The 17,895-nt window shown below is 36.9% G+C and overlaps 1 long non-coding RNA gene across 1 annotated transcript; it reads left to right on the forward strand.

The window, feature by feature from the left end:
• Positions 1-3,372: 3,372 nt before the first annotated feature.
• LOC145542404 (uncharacterized) lies at positions 3,373-8,129 on the forward strand. The gene is made up of 2 exons (XR_014079839.1): positions 3,373-3,425; positions 7,243-8,129. It is a non-coding gene; the product is annotated as an uncharacterized LOC145542404 (long non-coding RNA).
• Positions 8,130-17,895: the final 9,766 nt, after the last annotated feature.

The following is a 17,895-nucleotide window of genomic DNA, read 5'->3' on the forward strand; positions in this document are numbered from 1 at the left end:
GGATTGCTGGGTCATATAGCAGTTATATTTCCAGTTTTTTGAGGAATCTCCAAACTGTTCTCCATAGTGGCTGTACTAGTTTGCATTCCCACCAACAGTGTAAGAGGGTTCCCTTTTCTCTGCACCCTCTCCAGCATTTATTGCTTGTAGTCTTTTGGATTGCAGCCATTCTGACGGGCATGAGATAGTACCTCATTGTGGTTTTGATTTGCATTTCTCTGATAATGAGTGATGTTGAGCATCTTTTCATGTGTTTGTTAGCCATCTCTATGTCTTCTTTGGAGAAGTGTCTGTTTAGTTCGTTGGCCCACTTTTTGATTGGGTCGTTTATTTTTCTGGAATTGAGCTGAAGGAGTTGCTTGTATATTTTTGAGATTAATTGTTTGTCCATTGCTTCATTTGCTATTATTTTCTCCCATACCGAAGGCTGCTTATGGTTTCCTTTGTTGGCAAAAGCTTTTAATTTTAATTAGGTCCCATTTGTTTATTTTTGCTTTTATTTCCAATATTCTGGGAAGCGGGTTATAGAGGATCCTGCTGTGGTTTATGTCGGAGAGTGTTTTGCCTATATTTTCTTCTAAGAGTTTTATAGTTTCTGGTCTTACATTTAGATCTTTAATCCATTTTGAATTTATTTTGTGTATGGTGTTAGGAAGTGTTCTAGTTTCATTCTTTTATAAGTGGTTGACCAGTTTTCCCAGCACCACTTGTTAAAGAGATTGTCTTTTCTCCATTGTATATTTTTGCCTCCTTTGTCAAAGATAAGGTGTCCATAGGTGCGTGGATTTATCTCTGGGCTTTCTATTTTGTTCCATTGATCTATATTTCTGTCCTTGTGCCAGTACCATACTGTCTTGTTGACTGTGGCTTTGTAGTATAGCCTGAAGTCAGGCAGGTTGATTCCTCCAGTTCCATTCTTCTTTCTCAAGATTGCTTTGGCTATTCGAGGTTTTTTGTATTGCCATACAAATTGTGAAATTATTTATTCTAGTTCTCTGAAGAATACCGTTGGAAGCTTGATAGGGGTTGCATTGAATCTATAGATTGCTTTGGGTAGTATACTCATTTTCACTATATTGATTCTTCCAATCCATGAACACGGTATATTTCTCCATCTATTTGTGTCCTCTTTGATTTCTTTCACCAGTGTTTTATAGTTTTCTATATATAGGTCTTTTTCTTTAGGTAGATATATTCCTAAGTGTTTTATTCTTTTCATTGCGATGGTGAATGGAATTGTTTCCTCAATTTCTCTTTCTGTTTTCTCGTTGTTAGTGTACAGGAATGCAAGGGATTTCTGTGTGTTAATTTTATATCCTGCAACTTTACTATATTCATTGATTAGCTCTAGTAATTTTCTGGTGGAGTCTTTAGGGTTTTCTATGTAGAGGATCATATCATCTGCAAACAGTGAGAGTTTTACTTCTTCTTTTCCAATCTGGATTCCTTTTATTTCTTTTTCTGCTCTGATTGCTGTGGCCAAAACTTCCAAAACTATGTTGAATAGTAGTGGTGAGAGTGGGCACCCTTGTCTTGTTCCTGATTTTAGGGGAAATTCTTTCAGTTTTTCACCATTGAGGATAATGTTTGCTGTGGGTTTGTCATATATAGCTGTTATTATGTTGAGGTATGTTCCTTCTATTCCTGCTTTTTGGAGGATTTTTATCATAAGTGGATGTTGAATTTTGTCAAAGCCTTTCTCTGCATCTATTGAAAAAATCATATGGTTTTTATTTTTCAATTTGCTTATATGGTGTAATACATTGATTGATTTGCGGATATTGAAGAATCCTTGCATCCCTGGGATAAAGCCCACTTGGTCATGGTGTATGATCTTTTTAATATGTTGTTGGATTCTGTTTGCTAGGATTTTGTTAAGGATTTTTGAATCTATGTTCATCAGTGATATTGGCCTGTAGTTTTCTTTTTTTGTGGCATCTTCGTCAGGTTTTGGTATTAGGGTGATGGTGGCCTCATAGAATGAGTTTGGAAGTTTACCTTCCTCTGCAGTTTTCTGGAAGAGCTTGAGTAGGATAGGTGTTAGCTCTTCTCTAAATTTTTGGTAGAATTCAGCTGTGAAGCCATCTGGTCCTGGGCTTTTGTTTGCTGGAAGATTTCTGACTACAGTTTCAATTTCCATGCTTGTGATGGGTCTGTTGAGATTTTCTATTTCTTCCTGGTTCAGTTTTAGGAAGTCATACTTTTCTAAGAATATATCCATTTCTTCCAAGTTGTCCAATTTATTTGCGTATAGTTGCTGATAATAGTCTCTTATGATCCTTTGTATTTCTGTGTTGTCTGTTGTGATCTCTCCGTTTTCATTTTTAATTTTTTTGATTTGATTCTTCTCCCTTTGTTTCCTGATGAGTCTGGCTAATGGCTTGTCAATTTTATTTATCTTCTCAAAGAACCAGCTTTTGGCTTTGTTGATTTTTGCGATGATCTCTTCTGTTTCTTTTGCATTTATTTCTGCCCTAATTTTTAAGATTTCTTTCCTTCTCCTAACCCTGGGGTTCTTAATTTCTTCCTTTTCTAGTTGCTTTAGGTATAGAGTTAGGTTATTTATTTGACTTTTTTCTTGTTTCTTGAGGTGAGCCTGTATTGCTATGAATCTTCCCCTTAGCACTGCTTTTACCGTGTCCCATAGGTTTTGGGTTGTTGTGTTTTCATTTTCGTTAGTTTCTATGCATATTTTGATTTCTTTTTTGATTTATTCTGTGATTTGTTGGTCATTCAGCAGTGTGTTGTTCAGCCTCCATATGTTGGAGTTTTTAATTGTTATCCTCCTGTAATTAACATCTAATCTTACTGCATTGTGGTCAGAAGAGATGCTTGGAATGATTACACATTTTTTGAATTTACGAAGACTAGATTTATGGCCCAGGATGTGATCTATTCTGGAGAAGGTTCCATGTGCACTTGAGAAAAAGGTGAAATTGATTGTTTTGGGGTGAAATGACCTATAGATATCATTAGGTCTAACTGGTCTATTGTGTCATTTAAAGTTTGTGTTTCCTTGTTAATTTTCTGTTTAGTTGATCTGTCCATAGGTGTGAGTGGGGTATTAAAGTCTCCCACTATTATTGTGTTATTGTTAATTTCCCCTTTCATACTTCTTAGCATTTGCCTTACATATTGTGGTGCTCCTATGTTGGGTGCATATATATTTATAATTGTTATATCTTCTTCTTGGATTGATCCTTTGATCATTATGTAGTGTCCATCTTTGTCTCTTTCCACCACCTTTGTTTTAAAGTCTATTTTATCTGATATGAGTATTGCTACTCCTGCTTTCTTTTGGCCTCTATTTGCATGAAATATCTTTTTCCAGCCCGTCACTTTCAGTCTGTATGTGTCCCTTGTTTCGAAGTGGGTCTCTTGTAGACAACATATATAGGGGTCTTGTTTTTGTATCCATTCAGCTAGTCTTTGTCTTTTGGTTGGGGCATTCAACCCATTTACATTTAAGGTAATTATTGATAAGTATGATCCCGTTGCCATTTACTTTATTGTTTTGGGTTCGAGATTATACACCCTTTCTGTGTTTCCTGTCTAGAGAAGATCCTTTAGCATTTGTTGGAGAGCTGGTTTGGTGGTGCTGAATTGTCTGAGCTTTTGCTTGTCTGTAAAGCTTTTGATTTCTCCTTCGTATTTGAATGAGATTCTTGCAGGATACAGTAATCTGGGCTGTAGATTATTTTCTTTCATCACTTTTAAGTAGGTCCTGCCATTCCCTTCTGGCCTGAAGAGTTTCTATTGAAAGATCAGCTGTTATCCTGATGGAAATTCCCTTGTGTGTTATTTGTTGTTTTTCCCTTGCTGCTTTTAATATTTGTTCTTTGTGTTTGATCTTTGTTAATTTGATTATTATGTGTCTTGGGGTATTTCGCCTTGGGTTTATCCTGTTGTATATTAACTTTGTATCCTACAACTGAATTAATTGATGAGCTTTAGTAATTTTTGGTGGTGTCTTGAGGGTTTTCTATGTATGTATTCTGTCACCTGCAAACAGTGACAAGTTTTGCTTCTTCCTTTCCAATTTGGGTTTTTATTTCTTTTTCTTATCTAATTGTTGTGGCTACAACTGCCAATACTATATTGAATAAAAGTGCCAAGATTAGGCATCTTTGTCCTATTCCTGATCTTAGAAGAAATGATTTCAGCTTTTCATTGTTGTGTATGCTGTTAAGCTGTGAACTCATCATATAGCTTTTATTTTGCTGAGGTATATTCCTGCTGTACCCACTTTTGGAGACTGTATCATAAATAGATACTGCGTGTGCGTGTGCTAAGTCACTTCAGTCGTGTCCCAACTCTTTGTGACCCTATGGACTATAGCTCATCTGGCTCCTCTGTCCATGGGATTCTCCAGGCAAGAATACTGTATGCCCTCCTCCAGGGAATCTTCCTGGCCCAGGAATCAAAACCTGTGTCTCTTAGGTCTCCTGCAGTTTTTTCAAAAAACCACTCTTTTTTCATTTCTCTTTTCTAGTATTTTAGTCTCTTTTTTATTTATTTCTGCTTTGATCTATATCATTTCTTTCTGGTAACATTGGGCTTTGTTTTCTTTTTCTAGTTTCTTTAGGTGTAAGGTTAGGTTGTTTATTTGAAATTTTTCTTGTTTCTTGAGGTCAAGGCTTATACTGCTATAAACTTCCCCCTTAGAACCATTTTCATTGCATCCCATAAATTTTGAGTCATTTTGTTTTCATTTGTTCCCAGGTGTTTTTTGATTCCCTCTTTGATTTCTGTTGTGCTTCATTGATTGTTGAGTAACATTTTGTTTATCCTATGTGTATGTGATTTTTCCAGTTTTATTCTTGAAGTTGATTACTAGTCTCATAGCATTGTAGTTGAAAGTGATGCTTTGTATGGTTTCAGTTTTCTTAAATTTACTGAGAATTGTTTTGTGACCTGGCATGTGATCTGTCCTGGAGAATGTTCTGTGTGTACTGGAATGTATTCTGCTTTTGGATGGAATGGAGTGTGTGTATATGTAATGTGTGTATCTATCTGGAATAATCTGTTATTTAAGGCCAGTGTTCCCTTAATTAATTTTCTGTGTAGATGATCTGTCCATTGATGTAAGTGGGGTTTTAAAGTTCCCTTCTATTATTGTGTTACTGTCCATTTCTCCCTTTATGTGTGTTAATATTTGCTTTATGTATTCAGATGCTTCTATTTTGGGTGCATATATATTTGAAATTGTTATATCTTCTTGGATTGACCACTAGAGTATTATGTAATATCCTACCTTTTCTCTAGTTACAGTTTTTGTCTTAAAGTCTATTTTGTCTGATACAAGTATTGCTATGCCAGCTTTCTTTTTGTTTCTATTTACAGGGAATACCTTTTTCCATCCCCCTGCTTTCAGTCTTTTTATGTCTTCAGCTCTGAAATGAGTCTCTTATAGACAATATACATATACCTTTTGTTTTTTTTATTCATCCAGCTACTCTGTATCTTTTGATTGGTCCATTTAGTCTATTTACATTTAAAGTAATTATTGATAGGTAGGTACATATCCCATTTTGTAAATTGTTTTGAGGTTTCTGTGTATTTTTTCCCCTTTTTTGTTCTTTTGTTTTCTTCCTTTGTGGTTTGATGACTATCTTTAGTATTATGTTCAAATTCCTTTCTTCCTGTATCTGTGTCTATTACAAATTTTTGCTTTATGATTACTGTGAGGTTTATATATAGCAATCCCCACACAATATGTGGCTATTTTAAATTGCTGATCTCCTAAGTTCACATTTATTTTTAACAACCCTGCATTTTTACTCCTTACCATGTTTACAGTTTTTGCATCATGTTTTGTTTGTGATTCCCTACTTATCATGGATATAGATGCTTTTACTCCTTTTGTGTTTAACCTTTTAGGTTTACATGCATCGGGGGAGAGAGCAAATTAGCCAAGATGGTGTGTTCAGGCTCTCTGGCCCCATGTTTTGTAAATAATGATTGTGTAACAGCTGAGATCACTTAAAACACTGCACATGCATGTTATGAGGTACTTGCTTGGTCATAAGCTACTTCGTGCTGTAGGGATATGAGTTCCACCTAGAAAGCGGTGTCATGTACTGCTACGTTACAGCTGTGTCCATGGAGTCACCCACAAGATGACACAATTCCGGTAAGGCTGCTGTGACAGCCAGGAGAGAATAAACATGTCTGTAGTTCCTATGGCTCTTCACGTCTTCTTCCAGCCTCTTAGTTCACACCTTGCCTACCCTGGGTTTAATGAACAGTGTGCACAGTGTGAACAGCGAGACAGTTGGCACTGTGAACAGAATCAGCATACAGTTTGGCTGATTTACTCCCTTTACATATATTTGCGTTTACCAATGAGCTTTTTCTTTTCATAATTTTCATGAATTATGAAATCATGAAAGACAGCCTTTTCTTTTTCACTTAGAGAAGTACCTTTAACATTTTTTGTAAAGTTGGTCTGGTGTTGATGAACTATCTCAGCTTTTGCTTGTCTGTAAAGCTTTTGATGTCTCCATCAGATCTGAATAAAAGCCTTGCCAGTATTAGTTGTATTTTTTCCTTTGCATCACTTTAACCATATCATGCCACTCCCTTCTGGCCTGCAGAGTTTCTGCTGAAAAGTCAGCTGACAGCTTATGGGAGCTCCCTTGTATCTAATTTAACTGCTTTTTCCCTTGCTGCTTTTACTGTTCTCTCTTTATCTTTAATTTTTCCCATTTTAGTGGCAATGTGTTTCTGTGTGGTCTTCTTTGGGTTGATCCGGTTTGGGACTCTGTGCTTCCTGGACCTGGATGTCACTTTCCTTTCCCAGGTAAGTTGCCTATCTCCACTTCACTTAGTTCTTCTTGTATTTTATCCTGTGCCGTCATTTGGAATATATTCCTCTGTTGTCTCATTTTGTCTAATTTGCATTTTTATCTCTATGTATTTGGTAGGTTTGTTAGAGTCCCATACAGGATAAACCCTAGGAGAAACACACCAAGACACATTTTAATCAAACTAACAAAAGCTAAATACAAAAAATATTAAAAGCAACAAGAGAAAAGCAAGAAAATAACATACAAAGGAATCTCCATAAGACTGTCAGCTGATTTTTCAGCAGAAAATCTGCAGACCACAAGGGAGTGGCAGGATATATTTAAAGTGATAAAAGGGGAAAACCTACAACCAAGGTTACTTTACCCAGCAAGGATCTCATTCAGATTGGATCAAGAAAAGCTTTACAGACAAGCAAAAGCTAAGAGAATTCAGCACCACCAAATCAGCCTTACAACAAATGCTAGAGGAGCTTCTCTAGGCAAGAAACACAAGAGAAGAAAAAGACGAACAAAAACAAACTCAAAACAATTAAGAAAATGGCAATACATATTGATAACTACCTTAAAAGTAAAGCATTTAAAAGATTAGAAGTGGCTGAAAGGATGCAGAAACAAGAACTGTGTATATGCTGCTCACAAGAAACCCACTTCAGACCTAGGAACATATACAGACTGAAAATGAGGGGATGGAAAAAGATATTCCATACAAATGGAAGTAAAAATAAAACTGGAGTAGCAATACTCATATCAGACAAAATAGACTTTAAAATAAAAACTGTTAGATAAGAAAGGGCACTACATAATGATCAAGTGATCAATCCAAGAAGAACATATAACAATTATAAATTATGCACCCAACATAGGAACACCTTAATACATAAGACAAATGCTAGCAACAATAAAAGGGGGAACTGACAGTAACACAATAATAGTAGGGGACTTTAGCACCCCACTTAAACAGAAAATCAAGATGGAAACACAGACCTTAAGTGACACATTAGACCAGATAGACCTAATTGATAGCTATAGAACATTCCATCTGAAAGCAGCAGAATACACTTTTTCTCAAGTGCACACAGAACACTCCAGGATAGAAAAAATATCAAATAAACAACCTAACCTTACATCTAAAGCGACTAGAAAAGGAATAACAAATACACCAAAGTTAGTAGAAGGAAAAAAATCATAAGGATCAAAGCAGAAATAAATGAAGAAGAAAACAATAGCAAAAAATAAAAGCTGACTCTTTGAGAAGATAAATTAAACTGACAAACCATTAGCCCAATTCATCAAAAATGAAGAAGACTAAAATCAATAAAATTAGAAATGAAAAAGAAGTTACAGCAGACAATGCAGAAATACAGAGGCTCATAAGAGACTTGTATGAGCAACTATCTGCCAATAAAATGGGCAGCCTGGAAAAAAATGGACAAATTCTTAGAAAAGTACAACCCTCCAAGACTGAACCAAGAGGAAATAGAAATTATAAATAGACTGATCACAAGCACTGAAATCGAAACTTGTGATGAAAAATCTTCACAAAAAAAGCCCAGGCCCAGATGATGTCACAGGAAAATTTTATCAAACATTGAGAGAAAAGCTAAAAACCAATCCTTCTCAAACTCTTCCCAAAAATTGCAAAGGGGGGAACACTCCCAAACTCATTCTACAAGGCCACCATCACCCTGACACCAAAACCAGACAAAGATCAGAAAAAAAAAAAAAAGACAATTACAGGCCAATATCACTGATGAATATAGATGCAAAAATTCTCAACAAAATACTAGCAAATAGAATCCAACAACACATTAAAAGGCTCATATGCCATGATCAAGAGGGGTTTATCTAAGGATGCAAGGATTCTTCAATATACACAATCAATTAATGTGATACACCATTTTAACAAATTGAAAGATAAAATCTATATGATAATCTCAACAGATACAGAAAAAGCTTTCAACAAAATTCAACACACATTTATGGTAAACTGTAGAAAATGGGCATAGAAGGAAACTACCTCAACATAATAAAGACCATACATTGCAAACCCATAGTAAACATTCTCATGGTGAAAAACTGAAAGCATTTCCTCTAAGATTAGGAACAAGACAAGGATGATCACTCTTGAAACTAATTCAACCTAGCTTTGGAATTCCTAGCCATGGCAATCAGAGAAGAAAAAGAAAAACTCAGATTGGAAAAGAAGAAAAACTGTTTGCGAACATGATACTACTTTAAAGATACCATCAGAAAATTACTAGACCTAATCAATGAATTTAGTAAAGTTGCAGTATACAAAATTAATACACAGAAATCCCTTGCAATCATAAATACCAACAATGAAAAATCAGAAAGAAATTAAAAAGTTAATCCCATTCACCATTGCAAGAAAAAGAATAAAATACCTAGGAATAAATGTACCTAAGGAGACAAAAGACCTGTATAGAGAAAACTATAAGACACTGATGAAAGAAATCAGAGGACATAAACAGATGGAAAGAATATGTCATGTTCTTGAATTGTAAGAATCCGTATTGTGAAAATGACTATACTACCCAAAGTAATCTACAGATTCAATGGAATCCCTATCAAATTACCAATGGTATTTTCCACAGAACTAGAACAAAAGTTTTTACAATTTGTATGGAATCACAAAGATCCCAAGTAGCCAAAGCAATCTTGAGAAAGAAAAATGGAGCTGGAGGAATCAACATTTCTGACCTCAGACTATAGTACAAAGCTACAGTCATCAAGACAGTATGGTACTGGCACAAAAACAGAAATATAGTTTCATAGGACAAGATAGAAAGCCCAGAGAAAAACCTACACATCAGTGGGCACTTTTATCTTTGACAGAGGAGACAAAAATATACAATAGAGAAAAGACAGCCTCTTCAATAAGTGGTGCTAGAAAACTGGACAGCTCATGTAAAAGAATAAAAATAGAACACTTCCTAACATCATACACAAAGATAAAATAGGTTAACTACCTAAATGTAAGGCCAGAAACTATAAAACTCTTACAAGAAAACATAAGCAGAACACTCTTGGTGTAAATCACAGTAAGATCCTCTTTGACCTACCTCCTAGAGTAATGGAAATAAAAACAAATAAATGGGACCTAATTAAACTTGAAAAGTTTGCACAGCAAAGGAAACTATAAACAAGATGAGAAGACAACTCTCGGAGAAAAGAATTACAAATGAAGCAAGTGACAAAGGATTCATCTCCAAAATATATGAGCAGCTCATGAAGCTCAATATCAGAAAAACAACCAAATCAAAAAATGGGTGGAAGAGCTAACAGACATTTCTCCAAAGAAGACATACAGATGGCCAACAAAGACATGAAAAGATGTTCAATATCACTCATTATTAGAGAAATACAAATCGAAACTACAATGAGGTATCACATCACACAGATCAAAATAGCCATAATCAAAAAAATCTACAAACAATATTCTAAACCAATCATTAATCAAGAATAAATAAATATTTTTAAAATCTATAAACAGTAAAGACTGGAGAGTATGTGGAGAAAAGGGAACCCTCTTGCATTTTTAGTGGGAATGTAAATTTGATACAACCACTATGGAGAACAGTATGGAGATTCCATTAAAAACTAGGAATAAAACTACCTTTGACTTAGAAATCCCACTACTGGGCATATACCCTGAGAAAACCATAATACAAAAAGACTCATGTATCCCATGGGACTTCCCTGGTGGCATAGTGGGTAAGAATCCACCTGCCAATGCAGGGCACATGGGTTCAATCCCTGGTCCAGGAAGATTCCACATGGTGTGGAACAGCTGAGCCCATGCACCACAACTACTGAGCCAATGCACTAGAACCCACAAGTGACAACTGCTGAGCCCACTTGCTACAACTACTGAAGCCTGCATGCCTAGAATCTGTGTTCTGCAACAAGAGAAGCCACCACAATGAGAAGCCTGTGAACTACAACAAAGTAGCCATCACTTGCCTCAACTAGAGAAAGCCTGCACAAATTAACAAAGACCCAGCACTGCCAAAAATAAATAAATGAAATTACAAAAAGACACATGTACCACAATATTCACTGCAGCACTATTTACAGTGGCCAGGACATGAGAGCAACCTAGATGTCCATCAACAGATGAATGGATAAAGAAGTTGTGGTACATATACACAATGGAATATTGCTCAACTTAAAAAGGTATGAATTTGAGTTAGTTGAACTGAGGTGGATGAACCTAGAGCCTGTTATACAGAGTGAAGTAAGTCAGAAAGAGAAAAACAAATATCGTATATTAACTCATTTATATGGGGTTTAGAAAAATGGTACTGATGAATCTATTTTCAGGGCAGGAATAGAGACACAGAGATAGAGAATGGACTCATGGACATGGCAGGGGAAGAAGAGGGTGATACAATTAAGAGAGTAGCATTGAAATATATTCATAACTATGTAAAATAGATAACTAGTGGGAAGTTCCTGTATAACAAGGGAACTCAGCCTGTGATGACCTAGAACGGTGGGATGGGGGTAGGCTTGGAAGTGGGGCTCAAAAAGGAGGGGATATATGTATACTCATGGCTAATCATGGGCTTCCCAGGTGGCGCTAGTGAAGAACCCACCTGCCAAAGTAGGAGACAAGAGATGGGGGTTTGATCCCTGGGTCAGGAAGATCCCCTGGAGGAGGGTATGGCAGCCCACTCCAGTATTCTTGCCTGGAGAATCCCAAAGACAGAGAAGCCTGGAAGATTACAGTCCATAGGGTTGCACAGAGTTGGACACAAGAGAAGTGACTTAGCACACATGCACATGCATGGCTGATTTACGCTATTATACAGCAGAAACCAACACAACATTGTAAAGCAATTATCCTCCAATTTAAAAAGACACAAGATACCCTAATCGCAGCACTACTTACAATAGCCAGGACATGCAAACAACCTAAATGTCCGTCAACAGACGAGTGGATAAAGAAAATGTGATAGATACATATATATGTGTATGTATATATGCACGCATGTGTGTGTGTGTGTGTGTAATGGAATATTACTCAGCCATATATAGGAATGAAATTGTGTCATTTGTAGAGATGTGGATGGACCTAGAGTGTGTTATATAGAGTGAAGTAAATCATAAAGAGAAAAACATATATTGTATATTAACGTATATATGTGATATCTAGAAAAATGGTACAAATGAACCTATTTGCAAGGCGAGAATAGAGATGCAGACAGAGAAGGGACATGTGGACACGGGTGGAAGGGGAGGGTGGGATGAACTGGAGATTAAGATTGACATATAAACACTACCATGTATAAAATAGATGACTACAGGGAGCTCACTTGGTGTTCTGTGATGACTTAGATAGGTGGGATATGGGGGTGGGAGGGAGGTCTAAGAGGGAGAGGATATATTTGTACATATAGCTGATTAACTTCATTGTACAGCAGAAACTAACACAACATTGTAAAGCAATTATACTGCAATTTAAAAAAGAATAAGTGTAAAACACTTAGCACAGTGTCTGTTGATATTATAGAAATTCAATAAACTGTTATTATGGAAAAATTAGATATCAATTCTCTCCAAAATTGATCTAGAAATTTATTGCAATACCAATAAAAATACTAGCAGGCTTTTTCATAAAATATGACAAGCCAATTCTAAAACGTATATGGAAATGAAAAGCCAAAATACTTTGAAAAATAATGTTGAATTAATTTTGCTTTACAGTAATTACATCATTTAAAGGCTTATTATAAGGCCACAGTAATCAAAACTCTGGTATTGGCATAAAGAGGGACAATTAGATCAATGGAGCAAAATAGACACACATATGATTTTTGCCAAAGATGCCTAGGCAATTCAATAAAAAAGGGTAATCTTTACAAGAAATAAATCTTTGCAAGAAATCTTTTCAACAATTGGATATGCAAAAAATTAAATCTCTTGCTTTACCTCAGTACCACATAACAAAAAATAACCCAAAATAGAGTGTAGAACTTCTCCAGGAGATCTTCCTGACCCAGGGATCGAGCCAGGATCTCCTGGCATTGCAGGCAGGATTCTTTATTATCTGAGCCACCAGGGAAGCCCATGCTGCTGCTGCTGCTGCTAAGTTGCTTCAGTCGTGTCCGACTCTGTGCGACCCCATAGACGGCAGCCCACCGGCTCCGCCGTACCTGGGATTCTCTAGGCAAGAATACTGGAGTGGGTTGCCATTTCCTTCTCCAGTGCGTGAAAGAGAAAAGTGAAAGTGAAGTCGCTCAGTCGTGTCCGACTCTTAGCGACCTCACGGACTGTAGCCTACCAGGCTCCTCCGTCCATGGGATTTTCCAGGCAAGAGTACTGGAGTGGGGTGCCATTGCCTTCTCTGAGGGAAGCCCATAGATAATCGCTTAAACTACCAAACTTCTTGGAGAAAATTTTAGCGACCTTGAGAATGGCAAAGATTCTTAAACATAACACACACACACACTGTAAAGTAAAAAAATCAATAAATTGGACTTCTTCAAAACAACTTTTGATCTTCAAAAAACATCATTAGTTTTCAACCTGGCATGTAAGGAGTTCGAAAGTCATCATTGCTGACCTCAAGAAAAAAAGGTGAACAAACTGAAAACCAACAACTATTCTCACATCCAGCAGAGTTTCAAGATCACGACCTCTGCCCACAAAATTAAAGCGACAGGCAGATACAGAGAATCATAACTTATAGAAGCAGAATCTCTAAGGAATTAACACCAGGGCAGGAAAAGCTAAACTGTAATTGATTGGTAGAGGCTCAGTGAAAACAGTTTGAGAATTACCACCCACCTGCCCCTTCAATGCCACCCCACCAGTTTCCTGAGGTTTATCTCCAGAAACCTTACCAAGTCCTCAGAGAAAAAAAATCCCCTCATGCTTCTGGCAGGCAGAGGGAAAATGACCATTTTGCACTGATATTGGTTGAAAGGATGAGAAGCAATGAAAATAGCCATTTTGAAGTATGCCAAGAGTACTCTGTTTGTCTTAAGAAGGCCTGCCCTCCAGAGAAAGTGGTTTACGAGAGCTCAACTGACTTGGGGGAAGGGAAGTATCTAACTACAGCCTCCTGTAAGCTTCTATCTGAGTGAAGAAAAATACCCAACTTCAGCCCCCTCCAGCCCTCCTGTCTCTCCTAACAGAGAAAAAAGAAACTGAAAGCGCTTGTGAAGATCACAGTCCAGGATCACAAGCTCATTTAAGAGGCTGACACTTAATCACAGTACTACAGAACATTCCCCCCTTCCACACTGTACAACCACGTCAATAGAGATGCTATTTAATGACAGGGGATACAACTAAAAGAAGTGGGTCGCAGATGTAATATAAGAAGGTTCTAAGGAAACCCAAAGGCAACAGGGGAGACAAAGCAAAGACTCCAGTGGGAATTTTATCCTCTGACATCTACATCTATGTGTGTGTGTGTGTGCTCAGTTGAGTCTGAATCTTTGTGACCCCGTGGACTGTAGCCCGCCAGGCTCCTCTGTCCATGGGATTTCCTAGGCAATAATACTGGAGTGGGTTGCCATTTCCTTCTCCAGGGGATCTTCCCCACCCAGGGATCAAACCTGCGTCTTTGCTTCTCCTGCATTAGCAGGCAGATTTTTTACCACTGCGCCATATAGCCATAGCTAGATAAAAATAAAGCCTCACATAAAAGCCCATTTACTTCAATTCATTTTTACCCAGTACCTTACAATGACCTTCAACAAAAAATTACAAATCATACTAAAAGACAAGAAACACATTTTGAAGAGACAGAGCAAGCATCAGAATAAAACTTGGAAATGACAGAGATGTTGAAATTACCAGGCTGGAAATTTTTTTAAAAACTTGATTCATATGCTAAGGATTCCAATGAAAAAAGGGCACAACATGCAAGAACAGATGTGTAATATAAGCAGAAAAATGGAAACTAAGAAAGAATCAGATGGAAATAGTTGGAATCAAAAATCTGTAACTGAAGCAAAGAATGCTTTTGATGAACTTATCGATAAACTGTACTAGCCCAGGAAAGAATCCAGAGCTTAAAGATATGTCACTAGAAATTTCCAAAACTGAAAAGCAAGGAGAAAAAATAATGGAACAGAATATTCAAGAATGATGGAGCAGTTTCAAAAGGTGTAGCATGTGTAATTGGAATACCAGAAGAAAGAAAGAGAAGAAATATTGGAAGTAACAATTACTGAGAATTTTCAAAATTAATTTCAGACAACAAATCACAGATAAGGAAACCTAGAAAACACCAAGTATGATAAATACTAAAAAAAAAAAAAAAACTAAAAATAAAACCTATGTCTATGTATAGTATTCAAACTACAGAAATCAAAGGCAAAGAGAAAAGTTGAAAATCCAAAGGGGGAAAACACATTGCCAATAGAAGAACAAGGATAAAAAATTACATCAAATACATCAAAATTCTCTTCAGATACCATGTGGGCAAGAAGAGAGTGATGTAAAATATTTAAAGTATTGAAAGAAAAATCTAGAAAAACCACCAACCTAGAATTCTGTATCCAGAAAATTATCATTGAGTAGTGAAGGGGAAAAAAAGACTTTCTAAGGAAAAAAAAAGAGAGAGGGCTTCCCTGGAGGCTCAGTGGTAAAGAATCTGCCTGCCAATGCAGGAGACACGAGTTCGATCCCTGGCTGGGAAAATCCCACTTGCTGTGGAGCAACTAACCAGGTGCACCACAACTATTGAGCCTGTGCTCTAGAACCCGGGAGCAGCAACTGCTGAGCCTGCGTGCCACAGCTGCAGAAGCCTGTGTGCCCTGGAGCCTGGGCTCCACAAGAGGAGCCACAGCAATGAGAAGCCCATGCACTGCAACAGGGAGTAGCTCCCACTTGCCACAACTAGAGAAAAGCCCATGCAGCAATGAAGACCCAGCACAGCCAAAAATAATTAATAAAATTGAGGGAAACTGTTGCCAGGAGATCTGCCTTGTAGGAAATGTTAAAAACAAATTTTTCAAAGAGAAGCAAATGTATACAGGTCAAAAACTCATATCTGGGACTTCCCTGGGGGTCCAGTGGCTAAGACTCCATGCTCCTAAAGCAGGAGGCCAGGTTCGATCCCTGGTCAGGGAACTAGAATCCACATGCCGTAACTAAGAGTTCATATGCTGCAACTAAGACCTGGCACAGTCAAATAAATAAATAAATATAAATATTTTAAAAACTTAGATCTGCAAAAAGAAAGAAAAAATAAAGGTAAATTAAAATATTTGAGTTTTATTATTTTTAATTGATCTAACATTTTGTTCCAAATAGTAATAGTGATTATAGATTATGGATAAGAGAAGTGAATGACTGCAATGTTATAAAAGATGGAGAGAGAAATCGGGAACACTGTATTCTAAGATATTTACTTGGATTATCCATGAACTGGTATAGTGTTAACTTGAAAGAAGACTTAGATTGGATGTAAATGTATATTGCAAACTCAAGGGAAACAAAAATTCTAATTTTTTTCAAAAGTATAGTTGATATGCTAAGTGGGGAGAAGAAGAATAATATGCTCAATTAAGACCAGAGAAGGAAGAAAATGTTGGAAGAAAAAAAATAACAAGGACAATGAATAGAAAACAGGAGTCTACATAAAACATTAAGATACAGATAGATTAAAAGTAAAGGAATGGAGAAAAATACACCATGCTAACACTAATCAAAAGAAAGTTGAAACAGTTATATGAAATTCAGACAAAACAGACTTCAGACCAAGAAAAAATATCATGCTTATTGTGAATGAAAACTAGTACAGCTTCTTTGGGAAGACAGCTTGGCAGTTTCTTACAAACTAAACATAATCATACCATACAATCCAGCAGTCATGTTCTTTGGTATTTTTCCAAATGTTAACTTATGTTACCATAATTTGAAAACTTACATTCATACAAAAACCTGCACACAGATGTTTACAACAGCTTTATTCATAATTGCCAAAACCTACAAGCAATCAAGAGGTCATTCAATACAGAAATAGATAAACCATGGAACATCCAAGACAATGACATATTATTCAGCAATAAAAAGAAATGAGCTCTCAAGACATGAAAAGACATGAAGGAAACTTAAATGCATATTGTCTAGTGAAAGAAAACAATCACAAAAGGCTACATACTGTATGATATTCTGGAAAAGGCAAAACTACGGAGATAGTAAAAAGATCAGTGGTTGCTAGGAGCATGGAGGAAAAGAACCTGGGATTTTTAAAACAGTGAAAATATTTTGTATGATATTGTAATGTTAGATACATTTCATTATATGTTTGTCAGAACCCATACAAAGTAAAACACAAGATTGAGCCCTAATGTGAATTATAGACTTCAGTTAATAATGGGCTTCCATGGTGGCTCAGATGGTAAAGAATCCACCTGCAATGCGGGAGACCTGGGTTAATTAGTAATAATGTGTCAATATTGACTTATTAGTTATAACAAATATATCACAACAAAGCAAGTTGTTACCAATAGGGGAAACTGGTAGTGGTGAGGGGGTGGGGGGAATATGTGGGAACTCTGTACCTTCCATTCAATTTTTCTGCAAAACAAACTGTTCCTTAAAAAGTCCATTAAAATTGTAAGTGTAGCAGCCATTTTGCCCCTTACCCAATCCCACCCCAATGAATTTGCTGCTTAAAGAGACTAGATCAGTTCAGTTCCATCGCTCAGTTGTGTCTGACTCTTTGTGACCCCATAGACTACAGATGCCAGGCTTCCCTGTCCATCACCAACTCCCGGAGCTTGCTCAAACTTATGTCCATCGAGTCGGTGATGCCATCCAACCATCTCATCCTCTGTCATCCCCTTCTCCTCCCGCCTTCAATCTGTCCCAGCATCAGGGTCTTTTCCAATGAGTCAGTTCTTTGATCAGGTGGCCAAAGTATTGGAGCTTCAGCTTCAGCATCAGTCCTTCCAATGAATATTCAGGACTGATTTCCTTTAGGATTGATTGGTTTGATCTCCTTGCAATCCAAGGGACTGTCAGGAGTCTTCTCCAACACCATAGTTCAAAAGCATTGATTCTTTGGCGTTCAGCTTTCTTTATGGTCCAACGCTCACAT

The sequence above is a fragment of the Giraffa tippelskirchi genome, chromosome 3 (genome assembly GCF_054371585.1).
Source record: "Giraffa tippelskirchi isolate mGirTip1 chromosome 3, T2T-mGirTip1v1.2.pri, whole genome shotgun sequence".
NCBI lineage: Eukaryota > Metazoa > Chordata > Mammalia > Artiodactyla > Giraffidae > Giraffa > Giraffa tippelskirchi.